The sequence below is a fragment of the Mobula birostris genome, chromosome 2, assembly GCF_030028105.1.
Source record: "Mobula birostris isolate sMobBir1 chromosome 2, sMobBir1.hap1, whole genome shotgun sequence".
NCBI classification, from domain to species: Eukaryota; Metazoa; Chordata; class Chondrichthyes; order Myliobatiformes; family Myliobatidae; genus Mobula; species Mobula birostris.
In genome coordinates this window covers 191729918-191747319 of record NC_092371.1, presented here as the reverse complement: position 1 = coordinate 191747319, position 17402 = coordinate 191729918, and the positions used below count along the sequence as shown (strand labels likewise).

Below are 17402 nucleotides of genomic sequence, written 5' to 3'. Positions count from 1 at the left end.
AAGGCAGCAAGAACCATTAAAATACTGTATAAACACCTAATGATAAGGTACTTTGTTACATGAATTAGTCAAACTGAGTTCACAAGTTTTACATTTCCTGTTTCTAAGACTTGTCATTTAGTTCCAGATAACCAAAAGGTGGCAATATGGAAACGTCAGGAAGAAATGGTTGCAGCACGATGGAACAAACTGGCCTGTAGCTGCAATATAATAAAAGCAATGAATACAACAGAGTTTTCGTGTGTCACACTGTTAAATAATATGAAATTTATTTGCTTTGACTAATAACAACATCTCTCTCCATGTCATAAAAAGAGCTACAAACAAAACAAAACCTTTAGCTAATGATGCAATTCAATATTTGCAGATGATGAAAAGTCCTTACTTTTTCCTTGGGGATTGCTTTTCTATTGCCTTGTCATAAATGTATTTTCATCAGGATTATAACGCTCTCCTCATAGGAATGGATTTTAAAAGACAGCATATTATTTTTGACCGTTCCCTTAGAGCTGCGCAGGTGCGTGGCTGTGCAGTAACTGAAATGCTCTCGCGCATGTAGTCTTTGATGATGCACAGCTAGAATTTTCATTTATATAATGTTTTATTGAAGTGTTGCGCAGTTTTTAGACCATGCAAAAACTTCCTCCTCAGAGCAATGGTTGGTACAGTTGTAAAGAAACATTAGAGGGAGCGTTGGTTCATATCGACATATATTATCCCACACCACCACCCCCACAGCCACTCCATTAAGAATTCAAGCTCAACAAGAAGCAACCCTGAATACTTCTCACAATCTTAAACATACTATTTAAAATCAAATATTATTTAATGTCATTTCCAGCCCACTAGGGGATCAGCTATTCTGGATTGGGTGTTGTGTAATTAACTGGATTTGATTAGGGAGCTTAAGGTAAAAGAGACAGTGATCTTAGTATGATAGAATTCACCCTGCAATTTGAGAGGGAGAAGCTAAATTCGAGTAAAGGGAATTACAGAGACATGAGAGAGGGGCTGACCAAAGTTAATTGGAAAGGGACACTAGCAGGAATAATGGCAGAGCAGCAACAGCTGGAGTTTCCGGGAGCAAAGCAGAAGGTGCAATATGGATAGATCCTGGAGAAGAATTAGTATTCTAAAGGTGGAATGGCACAACCAGGGCTGACAAGGGAAGTCAAAGCCAACGTAAAAGCAAAAGAGAGGGTATATAATAAAGCAAAAAATAGTGGGAAGTTAGAGGACGTTTCGGCCAAGACCCTTCATCAGGACTCGGTGAAATGTCGGCCCAAAACATCGACTATACTCTTTTAGTCATAGTCATAGTCATAGTCATACTTTATTGATCCCAGGGGAAATTGGTTAACTTTTCCATAGATGCTGCCTGGCCTGTTGAGTTCCTCCAGCATTTTGTGTGTGTAGCAGCAATAGAGCATTACTGATTAGCAGGAGGCAATGAGTGGGAATAAAGGGAGCGTTTTCTCATTGGCTCCCAGTGACTACTGGTCTTCTGCTGGGGTTGATGTTGGGACAGCTTCTTTTTACGTTGTATGTTAATAACTTGAATGATGGAACTGATGCCTTTGTGACCAACTTTGCGTATGTCACAAAGATAGGCGAAGGAACAGGTAGTGCTGAGGAAGCAGAGGCTGCAGAAGGACTGCAGAGGCTGCAAAGAAGTGGCAGATGGTATAAAGTGTCAAGAAGTGTCTAAACAGGAAGAAAATTCAAAAATCTGAGGTGCAAAGTGACTTGGGAGTTCTCCTGCAGAATTCTCTAAAGGCTAACTTGCAGGTTGAGTCAGAACATACAAGCAAGGATGTTATGCTGAGGGTTTACAAGGTACTGGTGTAGCCTCACTTAGAGCACTGCGAGCAGTTTTGGGTCCCTTATCTAAAAAAGGATGTGCTGCCATTGGAGTGGGTTCAAGGGAGCTTCATGCAAGTGATTCTGGGATTGAAAGGAGTATTATACGAGATGCATTTGATGGCTCTGGGCCTGTAATCACTGAAATTTAGAAGAATGAGCCGGGGGCGGGGGGGGGGGGGGGGTGAAATCTCACTGAAAGCTATCGAATGTTGAAAGGCCTAGATAGAATGGATATGGAGATGCTTCCTATAGTGGGGGAGTCTAGGACCAGAGGGCACAACCTCAGAATACTGAAGAACGTCCAGTTAGAATGAAGATAAGGAGGAATTACCTAAGCCAGAGAATGGTGTATCTATGAAATTCACTGCCTCAGATGGTTGTGGAGGGCAGGTCACTGAGGGTATTTAAGGTGGAGGTTGATAGATTCTTGATAAATCAGGCATAAAAGATTATGGGGAGAAATAGTATGTATGTATACCCATGACTGTATTGCCACCCTCAGCTCTAATCTACTAATTAAATTTGCCAACACTACATTGATTGGCCTTATCTCAAACAATAACAATTATGAGTTGGCCTACAGGAAGAAGTCATCTCTCTGACACAGTGGTGTCAAGAAAACAACCTCTTCCTCAATGTCACAAAAACAAAGGAGCTGGCTGTGGATTACAGGAGGAATGGAGACAGGCTTATCCCTATTGACATCAATGGATCTGGGGTTGAGAGGGTGAACAGTTTTAAGTCCCTCAGCATCCACATCACCAAGGATCTCATGTGGTCTGTACACACCAGCTGTGTGGTGAAAAAGACACAACAGCGCCTCTTTCACTTCAGATGGTTGAGGAAGTTTGGCATGAGTCCCCAAATCCTAAGGACTTTCTACAGGAGCACAATTGAGAGTATCCTGATTGGCTGCATCACTGCCTGGTATGGGAACTGTACCTCCCTTAATCGCAGGACTCTGCAGAGAGTGGTGCGGGCAGCTCAGCGCATCTGTAGATGTGAACTTCCCACTATTCAGGACATAAAAAGGGCCCGAAGGATCACTGGGGGCCCGAGTTACCACAGACTGTTCTGGCTGCTACCATCCAGGAAATGGTACTGCAGCATAAAAGCCAGGGCCAACAGGCTCAGGAACAGCTTCTTCCATCAGGCCATCAGACTGATTAATTCACACTGACACACTTGTATTTCTAAGCTACATTAACTGTTCTGTTGTACATACTTTTTTTTTTACAAATTATGATAAATTGCACATTCAGATGGAGATTTCATGTAAAGATTTTTACTCCTCGTGCATGTGAAGGATGGAAGAAATAAAGTCAATTGGAGAGAAAAATTGATTGAGTAGAAGAAAGGGAGAGAGAGAAAAAAGAAAAGAAAGAGAAAAAAGAAAAGAGGAAAAAGGAGAGTGAGAGAGAGAGAAAGGGAGAGCGAGGGAGAAAAAGGGAGAGCGAGAGGGAGAAAGGGAGAGTGATAGAGGAAAGGAGGCAAGAGAGAGGGGGGAAGGAGTCAAGGAGGAGACAGAGAGGGGGGAAGAGAAAGAGGGGAGAAAGGTGGGGGTAAGGAGACAGAGAGAGGAAAGGAGACAAAGAGAGGGAGAGAGCTGGGGAGGAGAAACAGAGAGAGTGATTGACAGAGACAGCAAGAGAGAGAGAGGAGACATAAAGACCGAGAGAGACAGAGACAGAGAGAAAGATAGAGAGAGAGGTGTCCATACACACGTATATGTTAATGCACAAATGCAACAAACTGAATTGGAGAGCTTCATTTTCACTCCGTTAATTGGATTTATACTTTAAGGCAAGAATGGGGAATTGGTTGAAAAATGAACTGGGTTCTCAACTTCCTAAACTCCAGGAATTAGTAAAATTAAGCAAGTTGATAGCAGTATTAAGGGAAATATTGCCAAGCTGAAGAGACAGCATGTTCTGTAACCCACCAAAGGAATTTTTATAGTTGTGAAACAATGTAGATACAATTACATCATTGTGACTATTTTATGGATCAGGACTGGAAAAGTAAAACCAGGGAGTTAACAGGAAGGGGGCATTACATAGAACGTAGAACAGCACGGCACAGGAACAGGCTATCCAGCCCACAAAGTTGTGCCAAACCAGCTAAAAAGTCAATTAAAAGCACCCAAACACAAATCCCCCCCACCTACACCATGTCCATGTCGCTCCATCTTCCTTACATCCACGTGCTTGTCCAAACATTTCTTAAAGGCCTCTAGCTCAAATGTTATTTTCCTCCACAGATGCTGCCTGACCCTCTGAGTTCCTCTAACATATTATGTTGCCCCAGATTCCAACATCTGAAGTATCATGTCTCCAAATGGAAAAGTTCAATGCAACGTGAAAAGATTTAGCAGGCAGAAATGTAATTGAAAATAGAAGACCATTCTAGGAAACATTAAATTAGTACAGCATATATTCCCTCTACAGAGAAAAGTAGGACGATTAAACCCAGAAATTCCTGAATGACTCAAGGAGTGGACAGAAACATTCAAAGTATTATTGTCACAAGTAACAGAATAAAGTGAAAAGTTTTTCTCTGCGTGCCATAAGACAGATATTATACATACGTATATTGAGAACGCACAAAAGGACTAGGACCATGGTAAAGGAGGCTGAAAGATCAAGAGCAACACGCACAAAATGCTGGAGGAACTCAGCAGGCCAGACAGCATCTATGGAAAACAGTACAGTCAATGTTTTGGGCCAAAAGCTTTCGGCGGGACTGGAGGGAAATAACTGAGGAGTAGATTTAAAAGGTAGGGGGAAGGGGATAGAGAAACACAAGGTGATAGGTGAAACCGGAAGGGGAGGGATGAAGCAAAGAGCTGGGAAGTAAATTGGTAAAACAGACAGAAGACCATGGAAGAAAGAAAAGGGGAGAGGAGCACCAAAGGGAGGCGATGGGCAGGCAAGGAGATAAAGTGAGAAAGGGAAAAGGGGATGAAAAATAGTGAAGGAGAGGAGTGAAGGTGGGGGACATTACCAGAAGTTTGAGAAATCAATGTTCATACCAATGTTGGAAGCTACCCAAACTGAATATAAGGTGTTGTTCCTCCACCCTAAGTGTGGCCTCATCACAACAGTGGAGGAGGCCATGGATGTACATATCGGAATGGGAATGGGAAGTGGAATTAAAATGGGTGGCCTCTGGGAGATCCCACTTTTTCTGGCAAATGGATAGCAGGTGCTTGGCAAAGCGGTCTCCCAATCTACATTGGGTCTCGCCTATATACAGGAGGCCACACCAGGAGCACCGGACACAGTAGATGCACCCAACAGGCTCACAGGTGAAGTGTCGCCTCACCTGGAAGGACTGTTTGGGGCCCTGAATGGTAGTGAGGGAGGAGGTGTAGGGGCAGGTGTAGCACTTGTTCCACTTGCAAGCGCTGGAGGATCAAGAATTCTTCCTTGTCCTGTCCGAAGTACATTCAAGAGTGAGCGACCAGTGAAATCGATGCTTTCCTTGAACAGTTGCTTCCCTCCCTCCTACTCCTTTGCAGCCTACCACAGGAACACACCAAATACTTTATGATTTAGTTTCTTCCAGTTTAAGATGGCACTGGTGACTCTCAGCAACTTCTAGCTGGTGGTTAACAAACCAAGGAAAACAAATAAATACTTTGTTTACGTAAACACGAGGAATTCTGCAGATGCTGGAATTTCAAGCAACACACCTCAAATTTGCTGGTGAACGCAGCAGGTCAGATAAACAATACTTTGTTTATCACACTTTTTCTGGTAAATGACATTGCAGAACAATAGCCTGTGACTTCCCTTTGGCCTTGGAGGCAATTCGATGTGGTAGAACCAAGTTGAGGCGAGGCAAAGGGCACTTCACTTACAGCAAAGACCTGAGGTTCAATCAATTTAACCTCCAGGCTGAATCAGAAAGGTTGGGTTCAGTCCGAACCGAGGCAACAGGGTCTGGGCCCCAGAACATATCAAAGCAACTGAACACGATGTCTGGAAAACAATACAGGCACCAGGCCAGTTTGAAAAGATCAGAATGTCGGGGCCTGAGGCGAAAGATGGGCTGGTTCGGTTTGGTGCTCCGCTCTGCACTGAATTAGGGGTTCGTGGACAAACTCTCTTTGTGGACCTATTTGCTAGCATTTATTGTTTGCAGGATTTGTTTTTTTCTCTCTCTGCACCTTGGTGTTCGATAGTCTTCTTGTTTAATATATATATATGTACGAGTTAAAGTTAAAGTCTGTCACGAGTCTTGTGGCCCATCAGACCGGTGCTTATGCTGGTTTCCGTGGCGTGAAGCGACTGAGAGTATGAGACTCCCACCCCCCCACCCCCGCCCCAGATAGGATGCCAGTCTATCGTGAAGTTGACCCCCAGAATTTTGCCAGTACCCATTTTCAGCTGGGTGGACTGGAGCAATGTGTGGTTAAGTGCCTTGCTCAAGGACACAACATGCTGCCTCAGCTGGGGCTCTCAAACTCACAACCTTCAGATTGCTAGTCCAGCACCTTAACCACTTGGCCACGCACCACATATACATACGAGGGGTGATTGATAAGTTCGTGACCTAAGGCAGGAGTCAATTTTAGAAAACCTAGCACATTTATTTTTCAACACAGTCCCCTCCTACATTTAGTCCAGTGGTCGTGGAGAGCATAGGGATCTTGGACCTCCAGAAAGTGTCCACAGCAGGGGTGATTGATAAGTTTGTGGCCTAAGGTAGCAGATGAGTTCTACAGCTCTCGTTACATGTCCATGCAGTTCAACTCTTTGAGTGATTATGCAGAAAGTTTGAAGTTAATAACTCATCAGGGGTGATTGATAAGTTTGTGGCCTAAGGTAGAAGGAGACTTCTTGAATCATTCGGGAATCACTGGCTTTAACTGTCCTACTTTTCTCTCTAAAGGGAATATCTGCTGTACTAAGTTAATGCTTCCTAAAAAGGTCTATTTTCAGTTACATTTTTGCTTGCCAAATCTTTTCACATTCCTTTGAACCTTTCCAATTGGAGACATGATACTTCAGATGTTGGAATCTGGAGCAACATAAAATGTTGGGAGGAACTCAAGAGAGTTGGGCAGCACTTGTGGAGGAAAATAAACGTTTGAGCCAGAGGCTGTTATGAAACATTTGGATAGGCACATGGCTATAAGCACAATGGAGCTACATGGACATGGTGTAGGAGGGGGCTTAGTGTTTGGGTGTTCTTCACTGGCTTTTTAGCTGGTTTAGCACAACATTGTGGGCCAAATAGCCTGTTCTGTCCGGTACTGTTCTACGTTCTATGTAATGCCCCCTTCCTGTTAACTCCCTGGTTTTACTTTTCTAATCCAGATTCACAAAATAGTCACAATGATGTAATTGTATCTGCATTGTCTCACGACTGTAAAAATTCCTTTGGTAGGTTACAGAACATGCTGTCTTTCCAGCTTGGCAATATTTCCCTTAACACTACCTTCAATTTGCTTAATTTTGCTGTTTTCTAATTCCAGGGATTCTAGGAAGTGGAGAACCCAATCCATTTTGCAGCCAATTCACCATTCTTGCCATGAAATATAAGTCCAATTAACAGACTGAAAAAGCTCTCTAACTGTTTAATGCATTTGCACATTAACATACATGCTTATGGACATCTGTCCCTGCCTCTACCACTCTCTGTCCCTCTACCCCTTTCTCCCACTCGCTCCTTTTCCCTCTCCCTCCTTTCTGTTTCCCCTCTCTCCCTCCCTTTCTCTCTCTACCCTTTTCACACTCCCCCTTTCATATATTCTGTCCTTCATTCTTTCTCTGCCTCTCTTTCTCTGTCCCTCTCTACTTTTTCTTTCTCTTTGCCTCTCTCTCACCCCTCTCTCCCTTCACTCCTCTCTGCACCCCCTCCCTCCCTGCCCTTCTGTCTCTCTCTGTCCTTACTTTCTCCCTCAGCATGCAACACTCTCTCTGTGCCCCAGCAGTCCCAAACCCTCTGCGCCCCCTTCTTTGTGGCCTCACCTGTCTCTGCTGCCCCCTCTCTCTCCAACCAAAACACTTACTCTTTATTCCTTTTCATACACGCTTCCTGACCTGCAGTGCTCTGGGCCATAAGATATAGGAGCAGAATTAGACCATTTCATCATGACTAATCCAATTTTCCTCTCAGCCCTAATCTCCTCCCTTCTCCCTGTATCCCTCCATGCCCTGCCAATCAAGAATCTATCAACCTCTGCCTTCAAAATACATAAAGACTTGGTCTCCACAGCTGCCTGTGGCAAAGAATTCCACAGATTCACTACTGTCTGGCTAAAGAAATTCCTCCTCATCTGCGTTCTAGAAGGAGAACCCTCTATTTTGAGGCTGTGTCCTCTGGTCTTAGACTCTCCCACCATAGGAAACATCCTCTCCACATCCACTCCATCAAGGCCTTTCACTATTTGATAGATTCGATAACACAAATTTCATGTTCTACCTGCATTACAGAGCGTGGTGATAGGTTGAAGAAACTAGGGCTTTCATGTGTGTTACTTTGCATATTCCAACACCTTTAGGAATCCATGTACCTTGACAAGTCAAATTTGATGGCACAATACAGACGAGTGAAAGGATTGCTAGCAGTGTGGAGGAACAGAGGGATCTTGGAATCCACATCCATAGTTGTACAACACGCTCATAGGGTGTTAAGGCAAATGGTGTGCGTTTGCCTTTATTAGTTGGGAGACTGAATTCAAAAGATGAAAGATAAGGATGCAGCTCCACAAAACTATTTTGTTGAGTTCTGGTCACCTAATTACACGAATGATGTGGAAGCTTTAGAGAGGTTGCAGAGGTTACCAGGGTTCCACCTGCATTACAGTGCATGTCTTAGGAGGATAGGTTGAACAAGTTAGGGCTTTTTGATTTGGAGTGAAGGAAGACAAGAAGTGACTTGATACTGTACATGTGTATAACAGTATAATAGGCATAGATCGAGTGGAAAGCCAGAGACTTCTTCACAGGGTGGAAATAGCAGAAACTGCTAATACAAGGGGACATAACGTTAAGGTGTTGACAGGAAAGTATAGGCGGAATGTCAGAGATAGTATTTTTTTTCACAAAGAGTTGTGGGTTCGTGAAATGTGCTTTCCGGGGTGGTGGTAGAGTTAGATATGTTACGGACATTTAAGAAACTCTTAAAACATGCACATGGAGGATAGAATAATAGAGGACTGTGCAGGAGAGAAGGGTTAAATTGATCTTAGAATGTTAAAGTGTCGGCATAACATCGTGGGCTGAAGGGGCTGTACTGTGCTGTAGTATTCTATGTTCTATATTCTACGCTTGAAGTCATCCAACCACTGCTGCTCCTGCACAAATTCAACCAAGTTCCATTCACTATCACGCCTATGCTTGGTAACCTGGCTCCCAGTTTAGTCATGACTCTGATTTAAAATTGTCATCTTTGTTTTCTTTATTCCATTGGGTTTTGCCCTTCCTTTCTGTATCCTTCAGCTGTTTGTCCACTGGCAATTGAGATTTTTGGTGAGCATATCCAAACTTAATCAGTTCCTCACTAATGACTGTGCTTGGAATTTGTTCAGGAAATGCCTGTCCCTACCTCATTTCTCTAAACATTGCTTAAAAACAAGTTTTTTACTCCTCTGTCGTCTCTCCTTTTGAAGGCATGAAGCATATTTCTGTAAATTGATACATTTCTGACCATTAAAGGCAGTAGATGTACAAGTCCAGATTGCTGTTGTGTAATCAATACATGGCACCAATGGGAAATTTGCTTTGGATTAGCATTAGTCTGAGTATTTCCAACTCCCTGAAAATGATCCTTATTGAAGGGTAGCACCTGCTCCTTTACACTTGTGTAGACCACAAGACCATAAAACCTAGGAGCAGAATTAGGCCATTTGGCCCATCGAGTCTGCTCAGCCATTTGATCATTTCCCTCTCAACCCCATTCTCTTGCCTTCTCCCTGTCACCTTTCATACCCTGACAAAAACCTATCACCCTCCTCCTTAAATACACTCAATGACCTGATGTCTACAGCCACCGGAGGCAACTAATTCCACAGATGCGAAAGGAATTCCTCCTCACCTCTGTTCTAAATGGACATCACTTTATTCTGAGGTTGTGCCCTCTGGTCCTAGACTCCCCCACCATAGGAAACATCCTCTCCACACCCTCTCTCTAGGCCTTTCAACATTCGATTGGTTTCAATGAGATCCTCCCTTATTCTTCTAAATTCTAGTAAGCACAGGCTCACAGCCATCAAACGCTCCAGATACGTTAACTGTTTCAATCCCAGAATCATTTTCATGAACCTCCCTTCAACCTTCGCCAATGTCAGCACATTCTTTTTCAGTTAAGGGGCCCAAAACTCTCACAATACTCCAAGTGACACCTCTCCAGTGCCCTTTAAAGCCTCAGCATTACATCCTTATTTTCTATTCTAGTCCTTCTCAAAAATGAATGTTAACGTTGCAAAATGACCAAATGAGACTTTGCTGTCTCTCCAATCGATCATCCTGGCAAGCGTGCAGCACGGTTTATTGGAGTACACCACTTGATCAACAGCAGGTCACACCGGATTCGCAAAGAAACTAATGTGGCATTTCAGAGGTGAAGAATAGGAATAATCTGGTTAGAAATTGTAGATGAAGAGTCAAATCGAACAAGTAAAACCAGCTTAAAGGCACAATTACAGTTACTATCAAAATTATTACTAGAAAAGTGCCCAAACTATCATCTGAAAGATTAGTTATATTAATTTAGGAATACATATATACACTCCACCATTACTTTAATGAAAATGCTTTAAGAAGCTGTATCTAGACGAATAGCTAACAAGATGCAATAGCTAGTGCTCATATACCAGGAAATAAAATCCACAACATAATTATTTCAAATGCTATCTGTATTATTTTTCAAGCATAAAGCAGGCACGAACTGTACCAGAGTACACAATCATGGGCCACACAACTTGCAAAAGCCACAGCACTCTTATTTTAATGAATTACGGGTAGTTGTCTAAAACAATCACTGGATTTGCTAAAGCTTGCTGAAGAACCTTCCCAACAAGTAACTGATAAGCATGGAAGTGTCAGCTCTATCCTGCGCAGAATCCTCCCCTGCGGCATTATGTGGTGCAATTACAGACAGTGTTTCCTCCAACTCTAGCCTGAATGAAGCACAAGGATCAATTCCAGCTCATCTACTGTCACCTTGAATCGGGCGCCAGACTTATCTATCCCCGACTCACACCAAGATTTACACAAGCTGCAAATACTGTACATACACATTATCTGTAAAAAGAGCTGATATTTAACCAGTCAAAATCAAAAATGTAAAGCTTCAAGCTGTTTCAGCACATTCTGGTTTACCATGACAACTGAAGTAAATGCCATTAACTCATCAGCTGTCCCTTTCATCACTGGTAAATAAAAACACACAAAATAGTTTCACATATTTTTTAAGCTCCTGGAAAGAAGATGCATACATAAAAATAATTATTTAGCTGCAGTACCCATTTGCAATCATGAGCCACAAAATAATGCACAAATTGAAACTTGAAAATCCAACCCACCCATCATGGAACTCAAGACTGGTAAGAATTCCAGCTCCAACCCCAGACTTCCTTTCGATCATCCACATATCCCAACTTATCTTTAATTACTCTGATGGTGCATTCCACAGGCTCACAGCTGACATGTTAAAAAATTCTGTCCTTAATCTCTCGTGCTAAATGTTATATCTGGGTCCACACACATAGATGACTAGAAATTATTTTTAAAACATCATGTCCAATCATTCCATATTTTCTTCAGTCCCATGCTGATTTCAAGTCTTAAGACATGTTTTTTAAAAAAGGATAGAAAACATAACTCAAAATATAAGGATCACATAACTCAAGAAATGACAGAAGAAACAGAAGTAAACAACCACTAGGCCTGAAGTTTAATGCATCTCCACTCCTACCCATGTATTCGCTTCGTGAGTCCCTGCTTTACCAAACAAATTATTTGACAAAAATAAATAACAAGCAAATTTAAATTATCACTGCTTAAGATGACTACATGTACTCTGATGTAATATCTGCAGAATGTTACTGGCAAAATATGAATACCATTGTAAAGTTAAGATTCATGTCATGGAATATTTTCCCTTCCTGGCAGTTCAGAACAAATTGTTGTGTTCTACATTCTCGGAAGATTTGGTTCCAAGATTAAGAGATAAAGTACTCTGGGGCAAATCCAAAACTATATAAATTTCTCATTGTCAGTCCTAATGAGTCCAATAGCAAACAGTGAAGACATTGAAATCTGGTAAGTTAATCATTTATATTCTATTCTAGATTAGCACTTTTAGCAATGAACACCATAATTCTGATGTTTTTTTCAGCATCTTCTGGAAAATATTTTAATCACACGAGCCTTCTATTAAGCAGCTCATTTAATCTGCTTATTTCTAATTGGAGTACCTGATTTTGCACAGCTCATTTTTCTCAATCCTACTTAAAAGTTGCTCATTTCTCTTTCAAATTTTACTTCTAAACAAAAGTTGCTGATGAAAGTGCTAATTAATTTGTCACACTTTGGTCAAGCTCAATCATGGATGTTGCGTCCTAGCTATCTAACAGGATACGCAAGCCAAGTACATAACGTTATGGAGAGCAAGATCTTGCCCATGCAGTCGGCTCCTTCTCTCCGCGCAGCCGATGAATCCAAGGAACGGCAGACAGCAATGCAGTTTGACACCAGTGGCATTGAAATCAGTGTAGGACTGCCTTAGGGACTCCAGCTCTGGATTTACCCTCGGGGTTTACTACCGAAACCTTCCCCATGAGTATGTATAGCTTCAAGGCAGCAGAGTTTTCCTTCTCACCTAGGATCACTGATCACAAAACTCTGCTGCCATCCACGGCTGACAACCGCCATCTGCTTGTGACTGGTTTTAAGATGCCAGTACGGCTGTACTCCTTCCCTGTCAGTAGAAACAGTTCTGTTGGGCTGAGTAGCTAAGCCACACATGAAAGCCAAAAGCTGGACTTGGTTATCAGAGGCTCTTTGAGGCACGCGTTGTTGGGAGCATTTAATTAGTGAAGCTTATCCCCACTACCTTCCCTGGCTATGACAACCTTAAAGGTTCCTTACGGTTGTCATACTCTTTCCTTTCAAACTTTGCAATACTGATTAGCATCTTCCAAGATCATTCTGAACTGAAATTAATTTGCAAAAATTAGCAAAACTATTCACTGATTTGGCAAACTACACTGCAGCTTAACATTGCCATCAGAGGTTGCTGGTAGTCACCCACAGGCCGCTCTTGCTCGGGCTAAGTTAGTGTTATTATGCAGCTGACACCCAACATGCCTGAAAGTAGTCTTCAGGTGAAATCTCCTCCAAAACATCAGGCAATTAATTTTGTAAGACTGTTACCATGGTAAAATGCCAGTACTTACTACATGGGAGCATTATCATACAAACATTAGCAAAAGTTAAAAACAAAAATGAGATTTTAAGACAGGTGTCCAAAAGTTTTATCGGGGTAGGTTAAGGCATGCTTTCAACAAGGAGTATTAGAAAGGTATAAAGCAGAGTGAAAAGAAACAAAGGGTAACACAACTTCAACTCCTCCTCATTCCAAATTCTTAATCATCTCTGAAAAGAAGAGGATTTTCATGCCAAATCAGTCAAGGAAAGCAAAATTAAAGGAAAAAATTAGATAAACAGACAGATATAGGGAATCATTGATACAATGGGCAATGAAATTTCATAAGAGAAATATTGTTGAACATTAGGCTGAAATTAGTACAGAAGTACAGAACTATATTTTAGCTCAATGAGTCCATTTCAACCAGCTAGTCCCAATTTCCTGCATTCCGTTCATATCTGTCAAAGCCCTGTCGCTTCAATACCTACCAAGCTCTTCTTAAATGATACTATTCTATCTGCTTCAACCACTTCATCTGGCGGCTCATTCCATTTACTTAACACCATCATGGTGAAAAAGTTGCCCCTCAGGTCCATTTTAAATCTTGTCCCTTTCACCTAAAATCTATGCCTCTGGTTTTGGACTCCCCTACCTTGGAGAAAAGACTGTTACCATCCAAGTTATTTATGCCTCACATAATTTTAAACAATTCTGCAATATAAATTTGCCCCTCATTCTCCTGCATTCCAAGGAATAAAGATCTAGCCTGGCCAATCTACCCGATTGCTAAGGACCTCCAGTCCTAGCAACATCTTCATAAATTTTTCCCGAACTCTTTCCAGTTTAACCACATCTTTCCTATAACATAGGGCCCAAAACTGTGCATATTGCTCCAAGTGCAACCTCACCAAACACTAAATAATTGCAAAATAATATCCCAACTCATATACATAGTGCCTTGACTGATAGAAGCAAGCATGCTAAATGCTCCTGATGCACTTTCAACGAGCTTTGCGCTTGCCTACTTATGAAGCCACTTTCAATGAAGAATACACATACCAAGATATAAAAAAAATAGCTTTAACTGGAGCGGACATTGCCTAACTTTCTTTTTGGTTATGTAATGGGGCATCTATCAGATGAGCAAAACAGGTCTGCCCCATTCAATGCTGAATCTCTCAACAGCAAATTCCCACTCCAAGAAAACAGACCCATCTTATCTAGTCTATGCTCATAATTGAAACACTCCATCTCATGCAAAATCACAGTGAAACTTTTCTTCACCCATTCCAAATTCTTCCTATAACATGGTGACACAGAACTCAAGCTGTGGCTAAAACAATGGTTGACAAAGATCTACAGGTTGAGTACCTTTTATCTGAAATGCCTGGCGCCAGAAGTATTTTGGATTTCAGATTTTGGAATATATAATCAGTTAGCTTGGAATCTCCTTCATTTCCAACTCTGAATTTATGTGTATGGGTAAGCAGTTTTTGTCGTTCACTTGTTCATCACACATATATACATAACTGTAAAAATTCTTTAATACCATTAATATAATGAAAATATAATGTGTGCAGGGTAACAAAAACAGCACGGCAGCATCGGGAGAATACCTGAATCAGTTGCAGAATAACAAACAACAGCAGGCTTTCAGTCTCCATCCACAATGTCATATTTTAATTAAAGGATTACAGAACACTGTATTTGTATTTTACCTTTTTAAAGATTTTATGTAAGGTATGAAAACAATCACAATTGTAAACTTGTCCTGGTGTAAATTTTCATTCAGCAGCGATCTTGGTAAACTCATCAATGAATTTCTCTGCTGCTACGTGGTCACAGAGTCATAGACAAGTACAGCACAGAAACAGGCCCTTTGACTCATCTAGTCCATGCTGAACCATTTAAAATGTCTTGTCCCATTGACCTGCACCCGGACCGTAGCCATCAACACCCCTAGTATCCATGCACCTATCCTTCTCTTAAACCTTGCTATCCAGCTCGCATGCACCACTTGCACTGCCAGCTCACCCCACACACTCACAGCCCGCTGTGCGGAGAAGTTTCCCCTCATGTTCCCCTTAAACTTTTCACCTTTCACCCTTAACCCTCTGGTTGTAGTTCCACCCAACCTCAGTGGAAAAAACATGCTTATATTTAACTTACCTATACCCCTCATAATTTTGTACACTCCTATCAAATCTCCCCTCAATCTTCTACATTCCAAGGAATGAAGTCCTAACCTATTCAATCTTTCCATATAATTCAGGTCCTCCAATCCTGGCAACATCCTTGTAAATTTTTTCTGTACTCTTTCAAACTTATTTACATCTTTTCTGTAGGTAGGTGACCAAAACTGCGCACAACAACTCCAAATAAGGCCTCACCAACATCTTATTCAACTTCAACATAACCTCCCATCTCCTATACTCAATATTTTGATGATACTTTGATCAGCAGATGTTTAATCTTTAAAATTTTTAAAATATTTAAACATTTAATTTAAACCTTTTCTTAAATTTCTATAGCCCACCTAAATATTCACAATTACCTTCGATTTGCAGTTTGCTTATTTCATCACCATTAAGCAGCATGTTTACTCTGATGCTGAAGAGTCCACTCTTCCAATACATGACTGAGATTTTAATTTTTCACTTTATGCAGTGCTTACCTATTTTTCATCACCTTCTGTTCATTACATATGTGAGGTCACTTCTGAGAACTGTCTGTAGTGTGTAGAGACCTGTGTATCACCCACAAACCTTCGCAGCGCTTTGTGGAATTTTCCATTTCTAACGTCATAGCAGTGCTCAAAAAAAATTCAGATTTCAGAACTTTTCGGATTTTTAATAAGGGTTACCCAACCTATATCATGACCTCCATGCCCTTATACTCTATACAATGACTACTCAAGACCAGAACCCTGTATGCCTTCTTTATCAACTTATCTAGCTTTGCTGTCACCTCTAGCAATCAAAAGACTTACACACCGGAATCTTTCTGCTCCCTAATACTCTCTTGGGCCTACCATTTATGGTACATGTCCTATCCTGAAATTTCCAAAATGTATTATTTAAATTTCATCTGCTATTGTTCCACCCAAGTTATCAGTTAATAAGTATTGTTCTCTAAACTGAGACTACTCTCTTCATTACCAACAACATCCCTAACTTTTGTGTCATCTACAAACTTAAAATCTTAAACTTTTTTATACTTTGGCTTGTACAGGAGAGTGAGAAGATCATTGATCTGAGTTACAGGGAATTAAGTCACCCCCAAAGTGCAGCAGGCAGGTATCTGGGGGACTGTCAAGAGAAGGAATGGGACGGTGATTAGGCAGTTAGCACCAAGCACCCCTCTGGCCATTCCCCTCAATAATAAGTATACATTTTTGGATACTGTTGTGGGGGATGACCTCCCAGGGGAATGCCACGGAGACCAGGTTACTGGCACTGAGCATGAGTCCGCGGCATAGAAGGGAAAGAGGGAGAAGAGGGGTGTGGCAGTGATAGGGGAATCAATCGTCAAAGCAACAGACAAGAGATTCTTTGGACGTGAATGGGACACCCGGATGGTATGTTGCCTCCCAGGTGCCAGGGTCAGGGATGTCTCGAATCACATCCACAGCATTTTGAAGAGGAGAGGGAGCAGCCAGATACCTTGGTACAAATTGTTACCAATGTCATAGGAAGGAAAAGCAAAGAGGTCCTGAAAAGAAAATTAAAGAACTAGGAAGAAAGCTGAGAAGCAGGACCTCCAGGGTAGTAACTTCTGGATTGCTACCTGTGCCATGTGCCAGTGAGGTTAGAAACAGGATGATCTGGTAGTTAAATCTATGGCTCAGAAACTGGTGCAGGGCGTAAAGCTCCAGGTTCTTGGATCACTGGGATCTCTTCGGGAATGTGTGACCTGTACAAAATGGTACAGGTTGCACCTGAACTCCAAGGGGACCAATATTCTCATGGGCAGGTTTGTTAGAGCTGTTGAGGAGGGTTTAAACTAATATGGCAGGGGGATGGACACCGGAGTGAAGGGACTCAGGATAAGACGGATGGTAAAAAACCTCTCTGGGAAGAGTGAAGGAGGTGGGGTATGCTTCATGGTCAATAATGCCTGGTGCAACCCCCGGAACGTGCATGCCCTCAAATCCTTTT

The 17402-nt window shown here is 41.8% G+C and overlaps 2 protein-coding genes across 32 annotated transcripts in view; one reads left to right on the top strand and one right to left on the bottom strand.

Moving 5' to 3' along the window:
- The window catches only part of LOC140193984 (protein GREB1-like), a 458873-nt gene that overhangs the window by 300819 nt on the left and 140652 nt on the right, over positions 1 to 17402 (bottom strand). The window contains exon 1 of one of the 17 annotated variants that reach the window (XM_072251243.1): positions 11791 to 11812. The exons of 14 other annotated variants lie outside the window; for them this stretch is intronic. The gene's annotated coding sequence lies outside the window, so the exon portion shown is untranslated. Of the gene's footprint in view, positions 1 to 385; positions 449 to 11398; positions 11729 to 11790; positions 11813 to 17402 lie in introns of those variants that run through there. 2 more of the 17 variants (XM_072251244.1, XM_072251246.1) reach the window with 2 other exon arrangements.
- Positions 12043 to 17402, top strand: part of LOC140193986 (uncharacterized) — a 62612-nt gene continuing 57252 nt past the window's right edge. For 5 of the 15 annotated variants that reach the window (XM_072251266.1, XM_072251270.1, XM_072251269.1 and 2 more), the window contains exon 1: positions 12088 to 12137. The gene's annotated coding sequence lies outside the window, so the exon portion shown is untranslated. Of the gene's footprint in view, positions 12138 to 17402 lie in introns of all 15 variants that reach the window. The other 10 variants (XR_011885014.1, XR_011885012.1, XR_011885011.1 and 7 more) reach the window with 6 other exon arrangements.